Source organism: Hyla sarda, chromosome 2 (assembly GCF_029499605.1).
Source record: "Hyla sarda isolate aHylSar1 chromosome 2, aHylSar1.hap1, whole genome shotgun sequence".
Taxonomy (NCBI): Eukaryota; Metazoa; Chordata; class Amphibia; order Anura; family Hylidae; genus Hyla; species Hyla sarda.
Genome location: NC_079190.1, coordinates 214,478,714 through 214,491,708, shown reverse-complemented (window position 1 = coordinate 214,491,708; position 12,995 = coordinate 214,478,714).

Genomic DNA, 12,995 nt, shown 5'->3' with positions numbered 1-12,995 from the left:
ACCTTTACACCTCTAGAATTCTGTATATGGGTTCACCATGGTGTTGTTTCACATCCACAGGAAGTTGGCATCTATAATCTTGATGTACTTATTTTTCATCCAAGAACCTATCGGTAGCAACATAACTAGAAATCTTATCTGAAATTTTCATACATGTGTTATTTGAAATATGGCCCCAGGTATTTGTTCATCCATATTTATAGTCTGTCATAGGGAGATGAAGCCCCATGCTTCAGAGGAATGCAGATTCATAATCAAGATAAGCAACTAATTTGGTTAATTAAAACTATAGAGCAAGCTTTGCTGCTATCTTGTGTATGATTTGCATATCTCTAAAATATCATTCTAGTAAATGGCAATTGATGTATTTAAAAGTGTTAATAAAATAAAGTATATGAGCTGAAATAAATCATATTTGGGAGCATTTGAAAAGAAACTTCGTTGCCTGTGTTTTCTGATCTTCTCGTTGAAAGATTCAACAACGCCCATTGTATGAGCAAGACTTTCAGTACAAACACTTTTACAAATTGAAGAAATCGAAAAACATCCATTCATTTTTACATGCTGCATAGGGGTTAATTTTTTTAAAATTTTATTTAAAGAAACATTCTGAAAACTGATATTTCAATTCTGCGTGGAAAATTTATAGCTCCCTATTCTCACAAGTATTACTGCATTATGTAGTTGAATATTAGGAATACAAGACTTTATGAGTTTTGGTTCGCAACCCTATTGGGTGGACTCAATTTTCAGTTTTGCGTACAGGGAAGCTTCAATCATCTAGGAGACATCATATATGTTACATTGTGAACCTTTAGTTACATAGTCTAGTCGCTTGCCTGATAAGGTAACAGTGCTCTGAATTAAGAAAAGGGCTATTCCAAACATCAAAAATGACAACAAATTATTGTAGTAGGCACACTGAAAAAAAACTGTTTTACACTTTTACAGTGCAAAGTATTCGCCCCCCTTTTTCGAACTTTTTCGACCTTTTGCCACATTTCAGGCTTCAAATTTTTTTGTGAAGAATTAACAACAAGTGGGACACAATCTTGAAGTGGAACGAAATGTATTGGATATTTCAAACTTTTTTTAACAAATAAAAAACTGAAAAATTGGGCGTGCAAAATTATTCAGCCCCCTAAAGTTAATACTTTGTAGCGCCACCTTTTGCTGCGATTACAGCTGTAAGTCGCTTGGAGTATGTCTCTATCAGTTTTGCACATCAAGAGACTGAAATTTTTGCCCATTCCTCCTTGCAAAACAGCTCGAGCTCAGTGAGGTTGGATGGAGAGCATTTGTGAACAGCAGTTTTCAGTTCTTTCCACAGATTCTCTATTGGATTCAGGTCTGGACTTTGACTTGGCCTTTCTAACACCTGGATATGTTTATTTGTGAACCATTCCATTGTAGATTTTGCTTTATGTTTTGGATTATTGTCTTGTTGGAAGAAAAATCTCCGTCCCAGTCTAAAGGTCTTTTGCAGACTCCATCAGGTTTTCTTCCAGAATGGTCCTGTATTTGGCTCCATCCATCTTCCCATCAATTTGAACCATCTTCCTTGTCCCTGCTCAAGAAAAGCAGGCCCAAACCATGATGCTGCCACCACCATGTTTGAAAGTGGGGGTGGTGTGTTCAGGGTGATGAGCTGTGTTGCTTTTATGCCAAACATAACATTTTGCATTGTTGCAAAAAAGTTTGATTTTGGTTTCATCTGACCAGAGCACCTTCTTCCACATGTTTGGTGTGTCTCCCAGGTGGCTTGCGGCAAACTTTAAATGACACTTTTTATGGATATCTTTAAGAAATGGTTTTCTTCTTGCCACTCTTCCATAAAGGCCAGATTTGTGCAGTATACGACTGATTGTTGTCCTATGGACAGAGTCTCCCACCTCAGCTGTAGATCTCTGCAGTTCATCCAGAGTGATCATGGGCCTCTTGGCTTCATCTCTGATCAGTCTTCTCCTTGTAGGAGCTGAAAGTTTAAAGGGACGGGCAGGTCTTCGTAGATTTGCAGTGGTCTGATACTCCTTCCATTTCAATATTATCGCTTGCTCCTCGGGATGTTTAAAGCTTGGGAAATCTTTTTGTATCCAAATCCAGCTTTAAACTTCTCCACAGACCTGCCTGGTGAGTTCCTTGTTCTTCATGATGCTCTCTGCGCTTTAAACGAACCTCTGAGACTATCACAGTGCAGGTGCAATTATACAGAGACTTGATTACACACAGGTGGATTCTATTTATCATCATTAGTTATGTAGGTCAACATTGGATCATTCAGAGATCCTCACTGAACTTCTGGAGAGAGTTTGCTGCACTGAAAGTAAAGGGGCTGAATAATTTTGCATGCCCAATTTGTCAGTTTTTTATTTGTTAACAAAGTTTGAAATATCCAATAAATTTCTTTCCACTTCATGATTGTGTCCCACTTGCTGTTGATTCTTCAAAAAACATTACAGTTTTACATCTTTATGTTTGAAGCCTGAAATGTGGCAAAAGGTCAAAAAGTTCAAGGGGGCCTAATACTTTCACTATGCACTGTATAATCACCTGCTCCTCTTACATAATGCATAAGATAATGTGTGTTGGTGACTTCAAATCCCAGCCAGTCGTGCAGTGACTGACTGGGATAGTGGTGTATATATATATATATATATATATATATATATATATATATATATATATTATCCTCTGCTCCCCTTTCATATTGCATAAGATAATGTGTGTTGGGGACTACAAATCCCAGCCAGCTGTGCAATGTGTAAGAGGAGCAGAGGATAATATATATATATATATATATATATATATATATATATATATATAATGCAATGCAAGACTGAGTCCCCAACACACATTATCTTATGCAATATGAAAGAGGAGCAGATGATTATTTATATTATCCTCTGCTTCTCTTACATGTTGCATAATGAGACTACAAATCCCATCCAGTCGTACATTGCATGATATATATATATATATATATATATATATATATATATATATTAGGGATCGACCGATATCGTTTTTTTAGGGCCGATACCGGTAATCGGTGCAGGTTAGGGCCGATAGCCGATAACTTATACCGATATTCCGGTATAAGTTATCGCCTATTTAACCCCCTGCGACACCGCTACAGATCATTGATTTAAAGCGGGCACTTTAAATCAATGATCTGCAGTGGCTTTTGCGGGGCCATAGGCCGCCGCTGCCACCCGCTTCTCTCTCCCTACCTGTCAGGGTGGTCCGGGCCATCCATCCTTCCTTCCTGTAGTGTCCGGCAGCATTCCGGGTGGAGGGTGCACCGGTCCGGGCTGTCCTTCTTCTCCGGCGGTCATCTTCTCCACTCCGGGCAGGCTCCGGCTTAGTATGCTGCATAGACGCCGCTGCGCAGGGACGCCTGTGCGCAGCAACGCACCTGACGTCACGGCGTAGCGGCGTCTATGCAGCGTACTAGGCCGGAGCCTACCCGGAGTGGAGAAGATGACCGCCGGAGAAGAAGGACAGCCCAGACCGGTTCACTCTTCACCCGGAACGCCCCCGGACACTAGAGGAAGGAAGGATGGATGGCCCGGACCACCCCCATTACGGGTAAGTTTAATTTTTTTATTGACTCGGAGGGTGGGGGAGGGGCCCAACCGATATAGCGGTATGGGCAAAAATCTATACTGCTATACCGCCCAGCATCACGGTGGGGGGTGCGACGTGGTGCGGTGGGTCGGGGGTGCGGTGCGGCAGGTCGGGGGGGGTGGCGGTGCGGCGGGTCGGGGGGGTGGCGGTCGCGGTGTGGTGGGGGCGGTGCGGGGGCGGGGCATTATCGGCTTATCGGCAAGTTAATTGCCGATACCGATAATGCCCAAAATCGTGATTATCGGCCGATAATATCGGCCATACCGATAATCGGTCGATCCCTAATATATATATATATATAATATATATATATATATATATATATAATCCTCTGCTCCTCTTACATAATGCATGACTGGCTGGGATTTATAGTCTCCTACACACAATATCTTATGCAATATGAAAGGGGAGCAAAGGATAATATATATATATATATATATATATATATATATATATATATATATATATATACACCGCAATGCACGACATAGATATATTTAAATGGCCACTATCACAAAAAGTTTTTTTGTGAATTCCAATAGAGCACTATAAAATATGATTATTTGTAAATACATTCATTTATTTTATTCATTGATTTAACGTAAAAATCTTGTATATAAAACTGGCCACTAGGGGTCCTCACAAAAGAGGCCCACACTGATCTCTGCCCGTCGCTATGTAAAAACAGACAGTGGCAACACTCTGGCCTGTCGGAATACAGGAAGTGAGGGCGGGCTTTAGAAGGCTCTGTGTGCGCTCCTGGCCTGTCACTCAGCACAAGGAGAAACAGAGGGAGGCATTTATTTGTGCACCGCGCTGCAGCTGCTCGTCCATCCATAACAGGTACTGCCTTGGGCTATAGCTTTATCCCAGTCAGAGTACACGACTGGCTGGGATTTGTAGTCTCATTATGCAATATGAAAGAGGAGCAGAGGATCATATATGTAATCATCTGCTCCACTTTCATATTGCATAATGAGACTACTAATCCCAGCCAGTCATGTACTCTGACTGGGATAGAGCTATAGCCCCAGGCAGTACCTGTTCTGGATGGACGAGCAGCTGCAGCGCAGGGAGCGCGCATAGGCCGGGAGCGCGCACAAAGCCTTCTAAAGCCCGCCCTCACTTCCTGTATTCCAACAGGCCGGAGTGTTGCCACCGTCTGTTTTTACATAGCGACAGGCAGAGATCAGCGTGGGCCTCATTTGTGAGGACCCCTAGTGGCCAGTTTTATATACTAGATTTTTAAGTTAAATCAATGAATAAAATAAATGAATGTATTTACAAATAATCATATTTTATAGTGGTCTATTGGATTTCACAAAAAAAACATTTTGTGATAGTGGCCATTTAAATATATCTATTATGTCTGATCCATCACAGTCCAGTTCATGGCATTGCTTGCCTCAGCACTGTCTCACCTCACCTCCGCCTGTGATTGGCTGAGTGGCAATATAACTGATTCAATGTAGCCTCCAAAAGTTGCCAAAAAGTTACCAAAGTTGCCAATGTATTTAGCTCACAAAGCGTTACCTAGACCACACACAATAGGATCCACTTCTCTTTTTAGAGCAGAACTTGTTACGTTGTGATTTTTGGGTGGGGGGGGGGGGTTATAATGTTATCTTTATTCTGTGGAGGCAAGGTGACCAAAATCAGCAATTATTGTGCTTTTTTGCTGTTCCTTAGATGCCATAGTCAGTACAAGCCACGGCATCTATGAGGTTAAAACTACAGAGGCCTATATACAATTAATCTCTGTCCTGATGAGGAGAAAATTAAGTATTTTTCACAGAAAAGGATTGCAGTAACACATGTTTTGCTATACACATGTTTATTCCCTTTGTGTGTATTGAAACTAAGCCAAAAAAGGGAGGAAAAAAAGCAAATTGGACATAATGTCACACCAAACTCCAAAAATGGTCTGGACAAAATGATTGGCCCCCTTTCAAAATTGTGGGAAAATAAGATTGTTTCAAGCATGTGATGCTCCTTTAAACTCGCCTGGGGCAAGTGACACATGTGAGCAATATAAAAATCACACCTGAAAGCAGATAAAAAGGAGAGAAGTTCACATAGTCTTTACATTTTTTGTCTGTGTGTGCCACACTAAGCATGGAGAGAGATAGAGAACTGTCTGAGGACTTGAGAACCAAAATTGTGGAAAAATATCAACAATCTCAAGGTTATAAGTTAATCTCCAGAGATCTAGATTTGCCTTTGTCCACAGTGTGCAACATTATCAAGAAGTTTGCAACCCATGGCACTGTAGCTAATCTCCCTGGGCGTGGATGGAAGAGAAAAATTGATGGAAGCAGGATAGTCCGGATGGTGGATAAGCAGCCCTAAACAAATTCCAAAGATATTCAAGCTGTCCTGCAGGCTCGGGGAGCATTAGTGTCAGCGCTAACTATCCGTCAACCTTTAAATTAAATGAAACGCTATGGCAGGAGACCCAGGAGGACCCCACTGCAAGACTACATTTTGCCAAAAATCCTTCTGGGAAAACGTCTTGTGGACAGACGAGACCAAGATAGAGCTTTTTGGTAAAGCACATCATTCTACTGTTTACCAAAAATGGAATGAGGCCTACAAAGAAAAGAACTCAGTACCTACAGTGAAATATGGCAGAGGTTCAATGATATTTTGGGGTTAGTTTGCTGCCTCTGGCACTGGGTGCCTTGAATGTGTGCAAGGGATCATGAAATCTGAGGATTACCAATGGATTTTGGGTCGCACTGTACAGCCCAGTGTCAGAAAGCTGGGTTTGCGTCCGAGATCTTGGGTCTTCCAGCAGGACAATGACCCCAAACATACATCAAAAAGAACCCAGAAATGGATGGCAACAAAGCGTGAGAGTTCTGAAGTGGCCAGCAATGAGTACAGATCTAAATCCCATTAAACACCTGTGGAGAGATCTTAAAATTGCTGTTGTTAAAAGGCGCCCTTCCAATAAGAGAGACCTGGAGCAGGTTGCAAAGAAAGAGTGGTCCAACATTCCGTCTGAGAGGTGTAAGAAGCTTATTGATGATTATAGGAAGCGACTGATTTCAGTTATTTTTTCCAAAGGGTGTGCAACCAAATTTTATGTTAAGGGTGCCAATAATTTTGTCCAGATGTGACATTATGTCCAATTTGCTATTTTTTCTCTCCCTTTTTTTTGGCTTAGTTCCAAGACATACAAAGGGAATAAACATGTATATAGCAAAACATGTGTTACTGCAATCCTTTTCTGTGAGAAATACTTCATTTTCTTGAAAAATTTCAGGGGTGCCAACATTTATAGCCATGACTGTATAGGTTTGTCATGTCATGGGCATATACCCCTGCAAAGACGTACCCATATGTCCTGGGGAAGAAAGGGGTAAAAGAGTGCAAAAAGTTACAGAGCTGCAGAAAATGAGTGTAAAAGCAAGGAATACCATATGTGGATAAAGGAAAAGACAGAAACACAGTGCACTGAAGAACATTCACTTAATCTAATGAAATTAAATCTATTGCTTGTCAGATCTAAAGATGAGTCAGTTATAGGCAGAATCAGTCTTGGAAAATATCTACAGGAAGCCATTCGATCAGATGCTTGTGTATAGCTGAGTATCGCGGCTTTAGCTGTCTGGCAGCAACATTAAAGGCTGGTGTTAATTTTAACCTAAGTCCAACTTAATTAAGAGTCTTTAAAGAGGCTTTGAAACCTGGAGCCTTAGGAATTGACCTTGGTGAGTGAAGGTCATCCATGTGCTTTAGAAAGGTTCAGATTTTATGCCGTACACTTGTTTCAATGGTAAGGCCACGGCTTCAAGCAAATTAGGAAAGCTTGGTTTTGTCTTCCAGCTTTAATCTGCTTTTCTCATCTCTGGCACAGACTGCAACATGCGCAGAGCAATAAGGGTTCCAATACATCTATAAAAATGACAAATAAATCTTGACAGCATATTAGTTTGCAAGCTTTGCTATTCTGGCGGCCCCACCTCTCCATCTAATTCATCTACAGATGTTCCACTAAAAAAATTCCTTGCTAGACTAGCCCTCGTCCACTATTTTCTGGAACGAAGGGGCCTGTGTCTGTACTGACATGAAATGCCTAAAAGTAAAGCTTCATTTTATATTATATCATACAGTAACATACAGTGCATGTCATGTCATATGCCACAGTATGTGATGGTGTCACCATATCCTATCACTGTAAATAAAAGTGGGAATCCTGGATCCCCGACAGCCAGATGACAGGAGGAGGTGTCCCTGTCAGGATGGGCCCTGGAAGAGACTGGCTCTGATTGTGTGTGTTGTAATGCCACCCTTGGCTATTCATGTGCATTAATCTACCTTGAACGCCCATGACCCTGTGAACTTCTTTGAACCACTCTTAGTAGGTACCAACCACTGGATACCAGAAACAACCCATAAGGTCTCCCATTTTGGAGATGACCTGACCCTGTCTATCACAATTTGGCTTTGTCAAAGTCACTCAGATCCTTTTGAAGTCTGATTTTTCCTGCTTCCAACACAGTTGCAAGAGTACCTCGATATGAACTTGCTCAAGTTAGTGCTTGTTCAATTACATGGATTAAGCTAGCACAATAAATATTCTTCATGATGTGTAGCTGTGTAAACATCTCCCATCTCTATTTTATCCAACACTTATCAAAAAAAATAAAGGGAACATTTAAACAACACAATGTAACTCCAAGTCAATCACACTTCTGTGAAATCACTCAGGAAGCAACACTGATTGACAATCAATTTCACATGCTGTTGTTCAAATGGAACAGACAACAGGTAGAAAGTAGGCAATTAGCAAGGCACCCCCAATAAAGGAAGGGTTCTGCAGGTGGTGACCGCAGACCACTTCTCAGTTCCTATGCTTCCTGGCTGATTTTTTGGTCACTTTTGAATGCTGACGGTGCTTTCACTGTAGTGGTAGCATGAGTCTACAACCCACACAAGTGGCTCAGGTAGTGCAGCTCATCCAGGATGGCACATCAATGCGAGCTGTGGCAAGAAGGTTTGCTGTGTCTGTCAGCGTAGTGTCCAGAGCTTGGAGGCACTACCAGGAGACAGGCCAGTACATCAGGAGACATGGAGGACCTAACACAAATGGTTCCCAGTTCTTTGTCTGCACAGCTAAAACTGAATGGCTGGATGGAATGCACGGTGTTCGACAAAGTCGTTGAAGGCTACGAAGCTATAAAGATGCAGCAGGACCGCTACATCCGCCTTTGTGCAAGGAGGAGGAGGAGGAGCACTGCCAGAGCCCTGCAAAATGACCTCCAGCAGGCCACAAATGTGCATGTGTCCACTCAAACGGTCAGAAACAGAGTCCATGAGGGTGGTAACTCCTTGAGGGCCCGATGTCCACCGGTGGGGGTTGTGCTTACAGCTCAACACTGTGCAGGACGTTTGGCATTTGCCAGAGAACACCAAGATTGGCAAATTCGCCACTGGTGCCCTGTACTCTTCACAGATGAAAGCAGGTTCACACGGAGCACATGTGACAGACGTGACAGAGTCTGGAGACGCCGTGGAGAACGTTCTTCAGCCTGCAACATCCTCCAGCATGATCAGTTTGACGGTGGGTCATTAATGGTGTGGGGTGGCATTTCTTTGGGCGGCCGCACAGCCCTCTATGTGCTTGCCAGAGGTAGCCTGACTGCCATTAGATACTGAGATGAGATTCTCAGACCCCTTGTGAGACCATATGCTGGTGCGGTTGGCCCTGGGTTCCTCCTAATGCAAGACAATGCTAGACCTCATGTGGCTGGAGTGTGTCAGCAGTTCCTGCAAGAGGAAGGAATTGATGCTATGGACTGGCCCACCCGTTCCCCAGACCTGAATCCGATTGAGCACATCTGGGACATCATGTCTCGTTCCATCCACCAACTATTGTACCACAGACTGTTCTCATCAGGAGCATGCCCAGGTGTTGTAGGGAGGTCATATGGGCACGTGGAGGCCACACACCCTACTGAGCCTCATTTTGACTTGTTCTAAGTTGGATCAGCCTGTAGTGTGGTTTTCCATTTTGATTTTGAGTGTGACTCCATATCCAGATCTCCATGGGTTGATAAATTTGATTTCCATTGATAATTTTTGTATGATTTTGTTTTCAGCACATTCAACTATGTAAAGACGAAAGTATTTCATACAATTAGTTCATTCATTCAGATCTAGGATGTGTTATCTTAGTGTTCCCTTCATTTATTTTTTTTGAGCAGTGTCTAATCTCATTCCCCTCTCTAACCATTACAAACCATTCTATGCAGAATACAATTTACCACCACCCTAAATATAAAAATTTCCTATTTTGTTACTTCATACTTGATTTATCTGTGCAGCTGTTTTACATTTTGATTACGCATTAGAGAAATCCACCATGAAATGTGCCAATGACTGTTATTTCACCTACTGTCACAACCACTTTTGTTTCCATTACAATGACTGAGCAGTTGTCACACATGGAGTATAGTTTATGAGCACATCACTTTACAGTATAAAAGCATTATAAAAGTCATATGGTTTTATCTGTAATGATGTATGGTGTATGATGTATGTCTAGTTACAATGTACTATGCATGTAAGGTAAAAACTGAATTTATATGGCATCAGCCTAGTCCTTTGTTTTGCTTATAACAATGACTCTTTGCTGGAGAAATTATATATTTACATTACATTGCCCATATCGCGCCAGCATATTTTGTATCGCGGCACTGAGATTAATCTCAATTAGAAAAAACTGGGGTATGACTAACAAATTAAAAATTAACTTTTATTGTGAAGTTATCAGATAAAATACATATAACCCTGATTAAATAGACACGCAGTGCGTAGGGCCACATATGCAATACATGACAGGGACTGAAAGGGAATGCTAGTGATAGATGCTCACAAGCCTTCCCTACCATGATGTAACATGAACACCACTGTGTCACATCCATCTCCTCTATGTTGCCCTACATGTTGTTGCATTGGTCTATATTTAATTTATTATAAACCTTAAACAAGTCATTGTTAAGATATATTTGATTAAGTAACAATAAGGCTTTTCAAGTGCAATAAGTTGTGGATGAAAGTGTGTCCACTACTGGTCATATGTTCTTTGCGATGATGTAATCATAATTGCAGCCCATATATCGTATTATGTATATTTAGTCATGGTTATATGTAGTTTATCTGATAACTTTGTAATAAAATTAAATTTTTTGTTTGTTACTCATTCCCCAGTTTTTTCTAATTGAGATTGCATTTTTGAGGTTGGGTTCATAATTTGCTTACATGCTAATCTGTGAGTAAGCCACTAGTTTTTGGCAGCACTGAGATTGTTGCAATTTCCATCAGTTCTTGTCACCATTGAAGAGCTAGATAAGAAGGTAAAAACTCAGGTACATTCCAAAGGACTGACACATGGTACAACTGAAATTTCACCCTTATGGCTTCTTCTGGGGGACAACCTCTGCTCACCCTCTAGACTCATTTATATGTAACACAAAAGTGTATTTTGTATTTAATTCAGTGGTAAGATTCCCAGCACAGCTGTCTTTAGGGGGTCACGTATCAGACCTCTGGGGTTCATCATTCTTATGTATGATATGCCTCTTACTAGAGTCCTGTTTGAAGAAAAGCTATTTGAACAGTATTTTATCATTGGTGACCAATATTTTGACTTAGTCAATTATAGGATTTTGTGGAGCTGAAGACCAAAAAAGGGGTGGTGCTTATATAAAAAAAAAACATGATTTCTGAGTTACACATTATTCAGAGGCATATATGAAGTGGTGCAAATCAAGAACTTCAATTTCATGTGTGGATATTGTGTTCCAAGAACGTGTTGCAGCTGCATTTTTCCATTGCACCTGAGATGTTTGCATTTCAGCTGCACTTAAGACTTGTTCTCTACACTGTAGGGAAGTGTCCTGTAGAGTCTACAGGACATTGCTTTACATATTTTTTTTATCTTAGTTGACATTGTCACCAATAGGTCTCGCAGTCTAATCTCAGGGACACACCTGGGCCAGTTTTATGAGAAGCCAATTTACCTGCCAGTATGTTTTTGGGGTGTGAAAACCATTGTACCTGTATGACACTGCACAGAAAAGACATACAAAACTCCATGCAAATGTTTCCCTTGGTCAGATTTAAACCACATATCTTAGGTGTGCAAAGCAATGCACTGTACTAGTAACATAGTTCATAGTAACATAGTTCATAAGGTTTAAAAAAAGACCAGAGTCCATCAAGTTCAACCTATAACCCTAATGAGTCCCTACTGAGTTGATCCAGAGGAAGGCAAAAAACCCTCATACTAGAGGTAAAAATTCCTTCCCGACTCCAATATGGCATCAGAATAAATCCCTGGATCAACGTTCTGTCCCTATAAATCTAGTATACATAACCTGTAATTTTATTACTCTCCAAAAATGCATCCAGACTCCTTTTGAACTATCTTACAGAGTTCACCATGACCACCTCTTCCAGGAGAGAGTTCCACAGTCTCACTACTCTTACAGTAAATAACCCCGTCTGTGCTGGTGTAGAAACCTTCTTTCCTCTAAATGTAGAGTATGTCCCCTTGTTATAGATACAGTCCTGGGTATAAATAGATCATGGGAGAGATCTCTGTACGGTCCCCTGATATATTTATACATAGTTATTTGGGCGACCCTAAGCCTTCTTTTTTCTAAACTAAATAACCCTAATTCTGATAATCTTTCTGAGAACTGTAGTCCTCTCTTTCCCCGTATTACCCTGGTTGCCCGTCTTTTAACCCTCTCCAGCTCCACTATATCTTTCTTGTACACTGGTGCCCAGTACTGTACACAGTATTCTATGTGTGGTCTGACCAGTGATTTCTACAGCGGTAGAATTATTTCCTTGTCGTGGGCATCTATGCCCCTTGATGCCCCCCATGATTGTATTTGCCTTGTCAGCAGCTGCCCGACACTGGTCACTACAGCTAAATTTACAAGTAACTAAGATTCCCAAGTCCTTTTCCACATCAGTCGTCCCAAGTGTTCTCCCATTTAATACATAATCCCAGCCCAGATTTTTCCTCCCCATGTGATTTACCTTACATTTATCAGTGTTGTACCTCATCTGCCCCATCCCAACCCAAACCTCCAACCTATCCAGATCCATTTGTAACAGTGCACTGTCCTCTATTATGTTTACCGCTTTACAGAGTTTAGTATCATCTGCAAAGATTGCTACTTTACTATTCAACCATTAATAAATATATTAAATAGAACAGGACCCAAGTACCATTAATAACCACCCTTAGTTTCCTATCACTGATAATCACAACTTAGATTAGAAAAAGCTGGCCGGCACTGCCAAGCTTCCCGTGACTCCTATGTGAACCAGGTCAGTCCCAAAAC